Genomic DNA, 17,246 nt, shown 5'->3' on the forward strand with positions numbered 1-17,246 from the left:
GTGGTATGCCTCAAGGTTATGTTCTTGGGCCTGCTTATCATTGTTCTAAGCAATATTGCTGAAGGGCTGTCAGGTAAGATTTGCCTCTTTGCAGATGATACCAAAATCTGCAATAGAGTAGACATCCTGGATGGTGTGAATAACATGAAGAAAGATCTAGTGAAGCTTGAAGAATGGTCTGAAATTTAGCAGCTAAAATTTAATGTTAAGATATGCAAGGATTTTGGTGTGATTGTATGTGATGATCTTAAGGTGGCCAAACAGGTTGAAAAGGTGACAGCAAAAGCTAGAAGGATACTAGGGTGCATAGGAAGATGTATGGCCAATAGGAAAAAGGAAGTTTTGATTTCCCTGAATAAGATTCTGGTGAGACCTCATTTAGAATATTGTGGAGTCGGACCAGAGGAAGGCTACTAAAATGGTACGTGGTCTTCATCATAAGGCGTATGGGGACAGACTTAAAGTTATCAATATATATACTTTGGAGGAAAGGTAAGAAAGGGGAGATATGATAGAGATGTTTAAATACTTATATGGCGTAAATGCACGAGTCGAGTCTCTTTCATTTCAAAGGAAGCTCTGGAATAAGAGGGCATAGGATGAAGTTAAGAGGTGATAGGCTCAGAAGCACTCTAAAGAAATAGTTGTGAGGTTTTTTTTAACAGAAAGTGTGGTAGATGCATGGAACAATCTCCCAGAAGAGGTGGTGGAGACATAGACTGTGTCTGAATTCAAGAAAGTGTGTGATAGGCACATGGGATCTCTTAGAGAGAGTAAGAGATAATGGTTACTGCAGATGGGTAGACTGGATTGGCCATTTGGCTTTTATCTGCCATCATGTTTCTATGTTACTACATCAAATACAGCTGATAGATCAAATTGTAAAAGGACAGCAAAGCATTTATACTTTGGATCCGAGAGATAAGGGAAAGTAGTAGTGTCTCAGTCAGTACTATAACAGGGCTAAAGAATCCAACATAGCAGATTTCATTAATGGTGTGAGTGTAATCTGTTCCACAGACAAAGAGAAAAAACCATGATTAAGAAAATGATTCATTAATGATGTTACCCACTGTACGGCCTTAGTAGATAAATTCTGAACAAGAGGAACAACACAATCTGTTTAAAAATAACACAATTTGATCTTCTATAGCATGAGTTTAAAAAAAGTCCAATATCTATCTACTGGAACAGGTTGTTGCCTGAACATAAGAAAATTGGAAGAGTATATTTGGAAGTAAATGAGGACTTAATGAGGTCTTAATTTTCTCCAGGAAAAACTTGGCTATATCATCAGCAATAGGAGCTTGAGAATGTTGTTCATTCTTTAGAGGAGATGATAAAGATCTCCATAATTTAAACAAAGTAGCATAATTATCCTTAGATCCACATATCTTATTACCATAGAACTGCTTCCTTGATTTATTAAGTTCAGATTCATATAACATGATTTTAGTTTTCCAGGATAATTTATCTTGCTCTACTTTGCTTTTCCTCCATTTTTGCTCCAGTTTTCTACACTCACATTTTAGATCACAGTGATATTCAGTGAACCATGAATCTTTATGGGGGTAATTAATTCTCTTTTCAACTATTGGGGCTAAGTTAAAATATTCCTTGATTGAACTTTCCAAACATTGAATAAATCACTAGTCAGAGTATGATGTAATATTGAGTAAAAGTGGTAAAATGCAATTCCAAGAAGATTCTATATTGAACTTTGCTCTAGTAATTAAAGTTCTCCCCTTAACAACTTGTAATTTGGACATAAAAAGTGACATATTAAAATTGCATAAAAATGATCAGACCAGGGAACTAATTTCCATTTACACTCAGAAATTTAAGAGAAAAAAAGTTATTACCTAAGTCCAAATAACTTATCAGATCTAAAGCATGGTCTTTTTTATGAGTTAGCTCAATAGGTAAAAATTTAAATTGTCACAGTTGCTTAAAAGATTTAAAAGCTGAAACATTACCATCTGAGTCATCATCTAGATGGAGATGTAAGCCCGGATGCTCTAAACTCACCGTGTCTAATGATCGTTGCTAAACCAGTTCAACTGGTTTAGCGTCAACCTTCTTTTACTGACTGATGCACACAATGGTGCACCGTGGGCTTTTTCATGCGTTCGTTGCAGCCTCCAACCCTGCCACGCAAACGACCTCATTAATATTAAAACAAGGTCATTAACTTTAAAATGAGCACTCTGATCGATGCCCTAACATTGCTTAGGCATGCACTAAATTTAGCAACCACAACAAATGACCCCAAATTACTGACAGGTCTGCTATATAGCCACGATGAGTCCCCGAAAAACAAAAGAGAAACAGGAGGGATGCCTTGGAAACCTGAACCACCCCATACACACTCCTGACAACACCCCTCCCCCTGTAAAGATCATCGACAGGAGGGATGCTCACTCCCTCCTACAACCAGGTTGCCTCCCACAGAACCAACCCCCTGATGCCACAACCCTCAGTGATACCACAACTCCCCTATGCCAGGACACCCCTCCCCACCCTGACCCTGTACTTTTTTTATATAATACTTTATTGATTTTTAATTCGACTACAAAGTGCAAAAATTTTACAAACAAGAAATACAATGAACAGCACTTACATCCAATCAAATAATAATACAAAATATATTTTCCCCCTCCCTCCTATCTCCAATCAAATAATAATTCAGAATATATTCCCCCTCCCTTGATGTGTGTGAATTAATCAGATTTAACAAATTCCATTAATGAACCCCATTTTGATTTAAATATTTTATTATGTTCCAATATTTCCATATTCATTTTTTCATATCTGTAACATTGACACAAAGTTTCCCACCGAAAGGAAAAGTTTAGCCTGACCCAGTTTTTCCAATTCCTGGTGATCATTTGCACGGCAATCCCTGTCATAATTATAAGAAGTCTGCTTTTATACCTATCTAATGGATTTTTAACTTTCTGCAATGTCCCACATATGACCACATCATAGGACAATGGATTCGATGTTTCCAGTATTATATTTTGTCCCCATATCGGTTTCCAAAAATTGAGTATCAAAGGACAATAAAACAACAAATGATCCCTTGTCTCTACTTCAAGATGATAATTCCAACATCTATTAGACTTAGAACTGTCCAACTTTTGTAAACGAACAGGGGTCCAAAAAATTCTATGTAACAAAAAGAACCAAGTTTGTCTCATAGATGCTGACCCAGGAGTCTTATATTGTTTCTTCTCCCCCTATTATTCAAATCTTTTGCAAGATGCATGACAGTCTTGTGGTCAGACTGGCACTGGATCAGCTTAGTCTCACATTCAGACACCCGGTATTCACAGCTTTCCAGTCTAGCGTTGGAAATTTGTACTTGTTTGGTAAGGTTTATCATTTCTTCTTGAACTGAAGCCAATTTAACTGAATTATCATGTAACAGCTCCTGCACATTTTTCATCTGCTCCATCAGCTGCTCTAACATTTCCATGGAGTCCTTAGGTAATGGCACTTTGGAAAGAGTGTTGGGTTCAGGCTTTGATCTTTTGCTTGATCCTGTTGCAGCAAAGGCAGCCTCTAATCGAGTTTGTCTTCCTGTTGCCATTCTGAGTAAAATTTATCTTCTGGGAGGAAATCCAATACTGATAAATAAGCTGTATGTGTTCCCAGGGGAGGAGCTCAGCAACTACACAGCCATCTTCGCTGCAGCCAAGTTCCGGAATCCCAACCCTGTACTTGAAAAAAATTGGCAGGAGAGATGTCCACTCTCTCCTGCCTTAGCCCCCCTCCCATTTCCCCCCTCCCTCCAATGCTGCTCAACCTGCCCCATACCTTATACAAAGAAAGCAGCAGGAGGGATGTCCACTCCTTCCTGTCAGCAGGCCCACCTCTTCAAAATGATGGGCCTTCCCCTTCCCAGTGCATCCTGGGATGCACAGGAAGGATCTTAAGGCCCTTATTGGCTCAGATGCCTAAGACCCTCCCTATTTGAGCCAATCAGCATGCCGCCCGGCACTATAAACCTCTTGAGCAGTTTTGTAAAGGGGTGTGCGGAGGTAATCTAATGAAATTTGAAGAAAAAGAAAGTGGAAGAAATTTTAAACAGACTTTGCAGTCATTCTGGCAAATAAATCCCAAATAAAGTCAGGGGTCTGTTGCTTAATTCTACAACTACTGGACTGGACATATCTGTATTTAGATTAGATTTTATCTCTAAGGTGCCATTCTGTTATATTCCTGTTTTAGATTTGAGGGTGGAAGGTAGGGGATGGGGGAAGAAAATTACAGATAGAAGGTTTATATTTACTTAAAGTTGTTCTTTGCATATGTGTATGAAGTTTTGTGATTCAGTTCCTATTGTCACCATACAATGCCATTCATGGTGTTTGCTTAATAAAAACAATCCTCTTAAAAATGTTGCAGGACCTCAAAAGTATCCTTTTATAATTACCAAACTGAAGTTTTGGGGGTCTCTGCTCCTGATTTTACCTGTGCATAAAGCAAGGTTACTCAACCCAGTTCTTGGGATATGCCAAGCCAGTCAGATTTTCAGGATACCCACCTTGAATATGCATGAGATAAATTTGTACTCAGGAGATACAGCTGGATTCTATAAATGCCACTCAAAAAATGACTGCTGGAAAAGATCAGCACTAAGCACGATTCTAGAAAGGCCATGTGCCAGCCATAGATTTGCACTTAGGGACTATTTCCATGTCCTAACTTTGGATACCACTCAGAGGCCTGCCGATACCTGGTGTACATGTTAGCACCCAAGTCGGGTGTGCTGACTCTTTGTTCTGTAACAATGTGTGCAACTTTTCAGAATGCCTGTGACATGCCCATGCCCCTCCCATGGCCATAAACAAGAAATCCCGTAGAACTCAACTGTTCGCCTTCCCCTCGCTAAAACTCTGCCACTATAAAAGATTCATAGACAAAACCTTCGCCTACCAAGCAGCCAAGCTCAACACATGGCTGGCCCAAATGATACTCGAAGCCCCCTCCTACTTCGACTTCAGAAAATCTCTCAAAACTTACCTTTTCAGCAAACAAGACCCCTAGCGGCCCCACCCGCTCACATTTTCCTCTCCCCCCCCTGCTCTCACCCCCCATTTCAGCTCCTCTCTTCCCCGTCTTCAACAACCTCCCGCCATCCTCTGTCAATTTTGGTTTTACTTGTTACTGAATTGTTTTATTTGTTTGTAAATCTGCTTGAAAACGTAGATCCTTTTTTAATTGATGTAAACCGCCTAGAACTCGCCGGGTATGGCGGTATATAAAAAATAAAATTATTATTATTATTATTCCCTCTTTTAAGCTGTACACTATGGAATTTGGGTACCAAGCATTATAGAATAGCGTGTAGCCAAATATATGCAACCAATTATTGCCTGTTAATGGCTTGTTAGCCAATTAAATTGTGCACATATATCAGGATCATGCTGAAACCTAGGCACTGAAATCTGGTTGCCATGTAGGGAATCTGGGGGTTAAGGCCCATGACATGCCCCCTCCAATATATACATATACTATATACATATATATAATAGCGCACACAAAATGGCATATTCCTGTAAAATGCTTTAATACTGTATGCAGTAAGCATTTTTCCATACTCTAAGCATGCATTAGGGCTTAATGACCCTAAGGTACCATTTTTATTTCCCTTTAATAGTGCTAATAATGATGCCATTAGTGTGTGGTAGCTGCCAAGAAACCCTTATCACCTCCTATTTAGGAGGCAGGAAGTGCTCTCTTGTTAACAGCGTTAGCCAGCTAAAGTGCATTAAGGATAAAAAGCTAGCTGGCTACTGCGTCCAAGTCCACTCTCTGCCCATACCACACCCTTTGCCAAAAATATTTTTTGAACATGTACTAATATGTGATTAAGCTCATAGAAATAGGACAAATACCACCAAATGCTTTAATATGTTTGCATTGTAGCCTGTTTTTGTGTGCTAACCATATGTAAAGGACTTAACGCCCCTTAGTAAAAGGGCCCTAAATGGTTAACATGGCAAATGGCACTACATAAAAACAAAATACTTTTGGGTCAATATTCAGCCCATGATGGTCAGCAGTTTTTTTTTTAAACACTGACCATTGCAGGCTTTTTATTCTTGAATATCCAGGTATAATATAGCCACAGGTACTTATCAAAATACCAGCAATATTTAGACGTTTACACAGATGACTACTTGAATAATGTTAGGATAGTCTTTTTGCTGTGCTAATTTTATGTGAACAGTTACCTAGGTAACAGACTGAATATTGCCACTAACCAAGTAACTCTAGACTCCACCGAGACCACTCCCGGACCAACCCCAGCATTTCCAGGATAGTGTCTAGGTGGTCTGATCAGAATTTCAATGGTACTAAGGGGAGGGCGGGAGGAATTTATCACGGGGCACTAACTGATTTAGCGCATGCTAACCACATTAGTACATGCTAACGATTAGCACACACTAAATGCTAAGATGCCCATTATATTCTTGCGGGCGTCTTAGAATTTAGCGTGCGCTAACATGGTTTGCACATGCTAAATTGGTTAGCGCTCCTTGATGAATTCCCCCCCCTAAAAGACCCCATACTAAAAGACCCCAAAGGCCCAATAGACAACCCAACAAACTATAGACCAATCGCTTCTATCCCACTATACATCAAACTCATAGAGGGTCTAGTAGCACAATATCTATCCAACCACCTAGAAGACCACCACATTCTGCATCCAACTCAATCTGGTTTCAGAGCCAATCACAGCACAGAAACTCTACTGGTATCTTTACTAGATATAGCCCGACAGCACCTCAGCAAAGGAAACAAGTTACTAATCATCCAACTCGATCTTTCAGCAGCATTTGACTTAGTAGACCATCCCATACTTCTCCAGATACTAGATGCCATAGGAATATCAGGTAAAGTTCACAACTGGTTCCAAGGATTCCTTCAATCAAGATCATACAGAGTCAAGTCAAAATATCTTTTATCCGACCCTTGGACAAACCCCTGCAGAGTACCACAAGGATCCCCTCTATCACCCATCCTATTCAACCTCTTCATAGCTTCCTTAGGCACTGCCCTAGACGCCCTAAATATAACTTCTTTCAGCTACGCAGATGACATAACCATCATCTTCCCCTTTGACATCCAAGACCCCATTTCCAATGGACGCCTGAAAACAACACTGGAAACTGTGGAAAAATGGATGATGAGACATAAGCTGAAACTGAATGCGGAGAAAACCAAATTCCTACTACTAGAGAAGGAACAAAAACCATCACTAACAGAACTGGAAGTAAACACAATCAAATATCCTATACAGAGCACTCTCAAAATTCTGGGAATACAATTAGACAGACGCTGCACAATGCAGACACAAATATACAAAATCATACAAAAAGCATTCTTCACCATGCGAAACCTAAGAAAAATAAGAAAATTCTTTACCAAAGAACACTACAAGATCATTGTACAATCCCTCATACTTAGTACCTTAGATTACTGCAACAGCCTCTACCTACCATGCCCAAACAACATGATAAAACAAGTATAGACCGTTCAGAACACAGCCATCAGACTCATCTACTGTCTCAGCAAATTTGACCACATCACCCCCACCTATGTAGACTCTCACTGGCTTCCGATAAAAGCAAGAACTCAATTCAAGTTCTATTGTCTACTATTTAAAGTAACCCATGGTACTGCCCCCTGTTACCTAAACAACCGCCTATACCGCTACCACTCAAACAGATCAAGGAGAACTCAAAACCTATTCACCTTCCCCCCTCACAATGGTACCCGACGTAAGAAACTATATGACAGCCTTCTAGCGACTCAGGCAGCGAAAATTGACCCCCACCATCACCAAACTGATGATCAAAACAACAGACATCAAAGTGTTTCGAAAAGAAATCAAAACATTTCTATTTAAAAAACACGTCCCCACTAACTAATCTCCTCCCCATTCGCACAAGCTCACCCTCACGTGAATAACACATTAGTCAACTCCAAGAACCTTACCTTCCAAAAACTATTCTGATTCCTAAATAAGCATCTACCTTCAGTATCCAACAAACTTCCTCCTTCATTACTAGGTAATCTTTCTTCTGTAACCAGTATATACTGATATTCTCCACTGTACCCTGTTATCACTTGATTCCCTTCTATGAAATTCTATCGAAAAAATCTAGATCTCTCATAATCTATAATCCTCTACCGTACCATGTAAAGTACATGAATCACCGTTATGTAATTCTCTCGGTAATCATTGCTATGTAATTCTCTCGGTAATGTCCAGATCTCTTCTAATTTGTAATCCGCCTAGAACCGCAAGGCACAGGCGGAATAGAAATCACTAATGTAATGTAATGTTACTGCTGAAAATCCAGGTATGACCTGGCGAGTGGGACTTGAGTGGGTCCCACCCCGAAAAGTCCTTTGGAACCCTCTGGGGATATGTCAGTGTTGACTATGACTTAATATAACTTGCTCTGAGCAAAGTCCCAGTGAATCAAATGAGAAGCTGGCTATTCAATATTTTGCACTTTTTTGTATTTTCTTCTTCATTGTGACATCCATGCAGGTCAGTAAATGACAGTTAATGTGCTTCTTGCTGCAACATCTTTATGGAGCTGGTAATTTTAACTAGGCAGTAAGTCAATCAGGGAAGTGAGAAACTGACCACAAGCATACCACCAAATCAACAGTTACATGCTCAGAAAAGCATTTTTGCTCATTAGAGCTCATATTTCCAACTCCTAGAAACATACATTGGATATGGTTGCAAAAACAGTTTGACTAAAAGAAACCACAAACAGTGCTAGGAAATGATTATACTTACACATCTTTTTTTAAAAGAATGTGTGTCATTAGCATTGTTTCCTGTTAGAACCAAAATTCATGATCCATTATCTAAGATCCTTAAACCCCAAGTCTAGTGATTTTCTGTTCATAATCTATTATCTAAGATCCTCAAACCTCAAGTCTAAAGTGATATCTGTTTCTATATGTTGCTGCACATTTTCTCAAGCCTTCCATAGCCATACCCAGGGGTAAGTAATTCCGGTCCTCAAGAGCCATAGGCAGGTCAGGTTTTCAGGGTATCCACAATAAATATGTATGAGATGGATTTGCATGCATTGCCTTCTATCTCATGCATATTTATTGTGGATATCCTGAAAACCTGACCTGCCTTTGGATCTCGATGATCGGAATTGCCCTGGCCATGCCTATATGACATCTGTGTTGTGGGTGAAACAGATCATTGCACTGCTCTCATGCTACTTAGGGCTCCTTTCACTAAGCTGCATTAACGGTTTTAGCACGTGCTTAGCGTGCGCTAAATTGCCCCGCGCGCTAGATGCTAACGCCAGCATTGAGCCGGCCTTAGTTCTAGCCGCATAGAGCAGCTTTAGCGTGCGCGGCAATTCTGCACGCGCTAAAAACACTACCGCAGCTCAGTAAAAGGAGCCCTTAGTTTCAAGGTGCCACGGATTAAGTGGTATTACTGCTCTCCAACTGTCTGTGTGATGTGCCTTTTTCTAAGAAAAAGAGACAACATGGAACAAGAGACAGTCACAATACAATTCTGAACACTGAACATGTTCCACCCATGGTTGTTTTGTTTAGCTGTGAATACTTCTATGAAAATCCTTAATATGGGCTCTTTTGGACATTACAATATACACTTGGGCCCTGATTCTATAAAGTCTGCCTAAATTTAGGCGTTTATATCTGCACCTAATTTTAGGCAGAGAAAACCATGGTATAAATTAGGGATGCCTAAATGTTAGGATGCTCAGCACTGCCTAATCACACACTTAGACAACACTAAATATGATTCTTTAATGGGCATTTACATTTTATTGAATCAATACAGATATTGGCACCTAACATTTGGCAGATTTTAAAGAATCAGGATCTTAACCTCTGTGATCCTCTGGCTATACAAGAAAACAGCTATAGGGAATATCTTGAAGAACATGGTATTACTAATATGGCTGGTCTCAAACCGCTTGTGGTTGAAGTGTCCAAGTAAAGGTCAAGATCATGAGCTAGAATGGGTTATAACTACAATGCTGAAATACTGTTGTAGTCCTGAAGGAAAAGCTCCCATATACTCAAGTCCTTCCTTAGTTTTGTGTAATAAAACAGAGTTGTTTATTTAAAGTTGCTAAAGAATTAGATGGTGGAGATGTGAAAGTCTGAGTTCAAGAAAGTGAGGAGCAGGCAGGTGGGATCCCTTAGGGAGAGGAGGAGATAGTGGATGATGCGGATGGGCAAACTGGATGGGCCATTAGGCCTTTATGTACTGTCATGTTTCTATGTTTCAAATATGAAATCATTTATGTTTAATAGATAAGGGGAAGACATTTAGGATTTAATTCTGTAAATGGTACCCAAATTTAGGCTTCCCCCCAAAATGCACATTGAGCATTATTCTATGAATAGCGCTCAGAGTTGATACCGTCTAGGCAAGAGGATTTACGCCAACTAAAATCTGGTATAAATCCTTGCACCTAAATTAGATATGGATCCACTGTATTCTATAAGTTGCGCACAAACTCTAAAATGCCCTCTGACCCACCCGTGCCCCTCCTATGACTATTCCCCTTTTTCAGATCCACAGGTAAAAATATGAGTGTACATCTTTAAAGAATACCAACTAGAAAGACGTGTACATAAACTCAAATTGTTGCCAATTAGGGCCAATAATTGATTGTTAGCGTCCAGCTATTATAATTAGTTGGTTCAATGTTCAATTTAATTACATGTACAATTATAATTAGTTGGTTCATTGTTCAATTTAATTTCATGCACAAATTGGGCATGAACCCAAATTTGCATGCATAATTATAAGCCCCATATATAAAATCTGAGGGTTACTGCCAAGGGAGGAGAGGAGATGGCAGAAGAAATACTGTGGTCATCCTCTTGCTCACTAATCTAGGTTGAGACCTAGTAGAAGAGGATGGTTCTGGCCTGCAACCCAACCCAACCCCAGCTAATTGTGTACATAGAGTGATCTTAAGGTTCAACTTTCAATATGTTCATAGAAAGTACCAAGCTTTACTGCACAGGGTCACTTATAAATTATGTACAATAATGGGGAATTTATCAAGGGACGCTAACTGATTTAGTGCACGCTAATGATTAGCACGTGCTAAATGCTAAGATGCCTATAGGAATATTATGGCATCTTAGCATTTAGCCTGTGCTAATCATTAGCGTGTGCTAAATTGGTTAGCACCCCTTGATGAATCCCCTCCCCCCCCAATCAGCAGATGATAAATCAGAAACAAGTGGAAACAGGTTAATGCATATTGTTGCATGCTAGGCTCCTGCCTAGGTCTGTAGACAGTGCTAACAGCGACCTTCTCAAGCTTGGTGTGGCTCCCCCTGGAAAAAGGAGGAGGCCCTTCAGGAGTCTCAAACAGGCAACTGCCTAGTATATTCAGCAAATGCTATGTAGTGCAAATGAAATATGAATCCCAGGAGACAATGTTCAATCTTAAGGTTTGAATTTTATTTGGACCTTTAACTGGTTACTATTCAAAGTAGTCACTTTAATAAAGCATGAAAATAAACTGGCAAAACACAAAAAGGTCAATATTCCATTTTGGTAACAAAATAAAGGTAATGCAAAAAAAACAACAAAAAAAATCCCTTTTACCTTCCCTGGCCTTTGCAGTTCCTTGGAGAAAGTTCTCTTCACCAGGGAACCAGGTTAAAGTTCTTTCATTGCAAAAGGTTTCTCCCACCTTCATACAGGTGAGTGAACTCATAAACTTTAATCAAGAAAAGAAAAAAAAAACCCCAAATACCAAGCAGCAAAAACTTTTAAGCTTTCAGTCTAAAAAGTCCTGCACTGCAGATTACTTGCGCTACAAGGCTTGAACAGCTTTGAACCAGCAGTAGGAAAATATAATGTTCTTATAACACAGTTCAAGCATACATAAACTGCACTAACTTTCAAACCCTCTCCAACTTGGGGTTGCAGAAGCCTCTGCCAGGTTAGCTCCGGCAGTGCTTAATGAGATTATCTGAGGCAGGTAAATAATGGCAGAAGCTGTTCACTAGATAACACAGTGCAAACATTGAATTTCATTAGGCTTTAACAAGGATTTCGTGGTCACCATAGCTGGCCTAACCAACACACCAAGATCACTTGAAGCAATACCTTCCTCTTCTACTCCGGCAGTCCCACTGATGATGTCAAATCCAAGGGAAAAGGGACACAGCAGGTTTCCCTCCAACACTGGCAAATTTAGCACAAGCACCCAACTCTCCTTACTCTAGCACACCAACGCTGTCGACTGTGCTTCCAGGTCAAAGCAAGACTGATCTATTGAAGGGGCTAAGAGAAACCCTATGTGCACTCTGGTCTGCCAAAACATCCATAGACCCTGCCACATTGGCAGCAGTCTCTCCTTGTGGGTAGACTCCAAACCACTCCAGCATCATCCGTGATCATCACCAGCTAAAATATGCACCAATATTCAGTACCAGGCCCTATCCGAACACTTGCACCGAATGCCAGTGCATAAATCATAAAGCTACTACCCAAAAAAGGTCTCAAATAAGTTATACCCACAAGGTTAAATCAAAATCTAAAGGAAAAAAAAAAGGGAGTAATAACCATCCAAATTAATACAACACTTAACATTCATAAATGTAAACAGCAAAAATTTCCATCTAATGAAAATCAAAATACAGATCTACATCCAAATCTACGGGCTCCTTTTACAAAGCCGCGTTAGCGGTTTAACGCGTGTACTAGTGCGCGCTAATTTGCCAGCCGCGCTAGCCGCTACCGCCTCCTCTTGAGCAGGCGGTAGTTTTTCAGCTAGCATAGGGGTTAGCGCGCGCTAAAAAGGTACGTGCGATAAAGCCACTAACGCAGCTTCATAAAAGGAGCCCCAAATCTAAAGGAGAAAGAGGACATCATAGTGAATCATGGATCAGATCATAGAATCTCTTATGACACACAGCCATTCCAGATCCCCCATCCTGCTAAAACAGACTCTAAGTATCTGTCCAATTCCTCCATCCACCTACAGGTGAAGTTAATTAATACATTTGAATGAGTTGTCATATTCTAACATTTGAAAAAACACCATGTAGCCCAAATACCAAAAAACGTGTAATAATATTACTATGAAAAAACTGGCACTTATCTTAGCAGTCAAAGGGTATAAGAAGATGATAGTGAGGTAAATCAACCTTGACAAGTCCAAAACTCCACCTCACACCGTTAGAGAAAGTAATGTATGGCTGAATCTATCAATTTAGAACAGCCACCTCCAATACATTGTACATTCAAGATTTAGGTAAACAGTCCTCTTCAAATCATATCAGAAGTAAGACAAACCAAATATATTGGATAATTCATTCATTTATTTTTCATCCATAGGGGACATGCTAGCATTTCTGCTGTATGGAAGAAAAATAAATGAATGAATTATCCAATATATTTGGTTTGTCTTACTTCTGATATAATTTGAAGAGGACTGTTTACCTAAATCTTGAATGCACAATGTATTGGAGGTAGCTGTTCTAAATTGATAGATTCAGCCATACATTACTTTCTCTAACGGTGTGAGGTGGAGTTTTGGACTTATCTTAGCAGTCCATAGGACTCCAGCGCTGACTAAACTAAAGACTCTCCCGACATTTGGATATCTGTAATTTCTACACATATTATCCAATACAATCATTTCGATCAATCCAATCTTCATCTTGGGAATGTTCATAGACTGTGCCCCCCAATGTAGTTTTGGAGATTCTTGTCCCTCTATGATAGCGGCACATTGCTCAATCCAGTCAATATTCAACCAGGGCTGCATAGGAGTTATGCGGCCTCGACTTAAAGTGCCCATTTAAGATTCAGCCCCTTTGTGGTGAATGGTGACGGGTTAAAAGTGTGCGAGGACAAAGGCGCGCAGACAACTGAGCGCAGGGCTTAATCGCGCTGAAGAAAACCAGTATTTTAAAGGGCTCTGACGGGGGAGGGGGGAACCCTCACACTCTACTTAATAGGGATCGCGCCGCCTCACGCTGCCATGTTGGGGGGGTGTGGGGGGTGTAACCCCCCCACATTATACTGAAAACTTAACTTTTTCCCTAAAAAACAGGGAAAAAGTTGTTTCCAGTATAATGAGGGGGTTTACAACCCCCCAAACCCCCCACAACGCCAGCGCAATCTCTATTAAGTAAAGTGGGGGTGTTCCCCACTAACACCCCCCGTCGGAGCCCTTTAAAATATGTTTTTTCTTTGGTGCAATGAAGTCCTGCGCTCATTTGTCCGCGCTCAGTTGTCGGCGCGCCTTTGTCCTCGCGCGCTTTAGACTATGAACCGTGGTGAATATATACTCTACATTTGGAGTTTAATTCAAATTATAAAACAATTTCAGAGAGGTTTTTATGCCAATGACTGAGTTATAGGGCATATTATATATAGGAATATAAGACCCCTGAGTTTCTGAGGCTTTTCCTCTCTTTTTTAAATTCCAGTAATAATTTAGTTTAATACAGTGAGTTTTGATTGTATAAGTTTGTTGACTTGAACAAATACCACTGTGGCATTATAGGTTGCATGAAAAAATACTTTCTCTGATTTGTTTTCAGTGTGTTTTGGGTTGTTTGGATGGTTCAAATTTTGAAGCCTTGGACAAAAGATTTGCTACTTCCAAACTGTGTAAACAAAGTGGCTTGAAGAGTTGGGAGAAGAATGGTTACAACATTTTTTTTTTTTTGCTCTCACTTTCCCCAGCCCTTAAATCTGGCCCTAGATCTTTATTCTTATGTTTGGTTCTTCATAGACAAACATTTGAATATACACAGAGGCCCAGATTCTATAAACGGCGTCCCGATTTTAGGCAGCTGTACGTGTCCTACAATTGTCTAACCAGCCAATCGGGATACATTGGAGGCGCCTCTGGGAGCATAGGGAGGCCCGCAAGCCTGCCTAAGCTCGCCTTAGGCTAGGCATAGCCTTTGGCAAACCTAGGTGGCCGTATGCATCTCCCTAGGCCAGCGGGAGATGTGTACAATGTAGGCCAGCAAAATCTTGGTCTACATTGTAAGTAGACACGGCAGCTACACTTATCGTGGCAAGGGGGGATATCCAATCCTTCTTTCCCAGAACCCCCACCCACCCTGAACATCGCCGGTAGGAGAGTGCCCAATCCCTCCTGCTGGAACACTCCTCCACCCTCCCCTGATGATCACCAGCAGGAGGGTGCCCAATCCCGCCTGCCAGAACACCCCCACGCTCCCCGAGGATCGCCGGCAGGAGGGTGTCCAGTCCCTCCTCCCCGTACTTCAGGTCTCCTAAAGCAGGAGCGGCAGTACTGCCTCTAGCTGGCCATCCACTGCCGCTGCTTTTCCTGCTTTAGGGGGTGAGGGGGGAGGGTCATTCAGGAAGTGCTACATAGGCACCAGCACTGGGTACCCTCGGCTCTGTGGATTTAGGGCATACCCGAAGACCTGCATGTTCCCCCTTCTTTCTAGCTTCCTCCGGCATCCCACCTAGCCTCATGGTCTCACCTTCAAAGCTAATTATGGTGGCCTCCACAGCACATTCCTTCTGCTACAATCCCACCCCTGATGTCAGAGGAGGGGTGGGACTGGGGCAGAGGGAACATGCTGCGGAGGCCAATGGCAGCCTGCTAGGATCGCTACAACACTGGTGATTCTCTGCAGACTGCTGTAATTAGCTTTGAAGATGAGACCAGGAGGCCAGGGGATAAGCTGGAGAACGCTAGAAAGAAGGGGGAATATGCAGGCCTTCAAGGGTGGGGGCCCTGGTGTAGAAGTACACGGAGGGAGGGAGGGAAGGGGGGTCCAAAGAGATGTGCATATGCCAGACTGAGGGGGGGGGAATAAATAATGGGTCTAAACACAGAGGAGAGGGAGAGAGATGGACAATGGGATTTAGGGAGGGAAGGAACAGAAAGGGAGAGAAGTTGGACACAAGGGATGGTGTAGGGGGGATATAAATACTGGATAGGAAGATGGTTGGGAAGAGAAAGGGAGATATGGTGGACCCTGGGGTGGTAGGGAAAGAGGGAGAGATGCTAGATGAAAGGATAGTAGAGAAAAGAAGAGATGGTGGATCTGGGGATGGTGGGGTCCATCACTGCAGCTGCGGGGATGGAGATGAAAAAAAGGAAAGATTCCAGACCAGGGGAGGGAAGAGAAACAGAAGGGGAGGACAGAGATGGGAGATGGATGGTTAGCACGGAGCAGGGCAGGAGACCCTGGCAAGCAAGTTATCAGAAGACAATCAGAAACCAGAGCCTGGGACCAACATGATTTGAATAATGACCAGACAACAGAAGGTAAAAAAAATAATTTTATTTTCTGTTTTGTGATTACAATGTCAAATTTGAAATGTGTATCCTGCCAGAGCTGGTGTTAAATCATGAACGTGAGCTAGGATTAGAGAGAGGAAAGTCTTTTATGTTTGTTTGTTTATTTTGTTTATACCATAGCGCCAGTGTGGTAGGAGAGGGCAAAGGGGGTGAAGAGGCTACAAAATAAACCCACCAGAGGGCAAAGGAGGTAAAGAGGCTATAAAATAAACATACTAGGATGTTAAACACCCAATTGGGCAGGAAAATCGAATCACATCGAAAAATCATTTCAATAGGCTGAATCAAATTGAATTTTTTTTCCTGAATCGGGCATCACTAGTATGCTCTATGAAGCTAAAAAAGAGATGGGTGGCATTGTCTGATTGACAGGGGCTGCCGAGATACGATGGCCACTCATATATAAAAAAGCAGTAATACAATTTGAAACCACAATCTTAGCTAAAATGTGTACTGAAAATAAAAGATAATAAATTATTAAAGCACTCCTGAAGGAATTCAAATAAAAATTAAATTGTGTGTCTGTGTTTTATATTTAGCCCGGTAAAAACTGTTAAATGGCAAAACACCCTAATTGGTGAGATGTGTACCTGGCACCCTTAATGTGAAGTTCAGAGCAGTGCCCCCTAGGATGCCTCACTGCTTTACAGGCATGTCTGTGTGGGCAGTCCATTAAAAATGCTGGTCCCTCCTACATGCACACGGCTTGTTTTGTACGTTTTTTATTTGGAGAGATATTTTTAAATAATGGCAAAAAATAAATAGATGTCTTGCTAGACAAAACATCTAGCTGGGCCATTTTTTTAAAAAAAGATAGATGTCTTAACTGGACAAAATGTCTAGTAGCTAAGCCATAAAAAGAAGATACATGAATTACAGGTT

This window comes from Geotrypetes seraphini, chromosome 5, assembly GCF_902459505.1.
Source record: "Geotrypetes seraphini chromosome 5, aGeoSer1.1, whole genome shotgun sequence".
In the NCBI taxonomy this organism is placed as follows: Eukaryota; Metazoa; Chordata; class Amphibia; order Gymnophiona; family Dermophiidae; genus Geotrypetes; species Geotrypetes seraphini.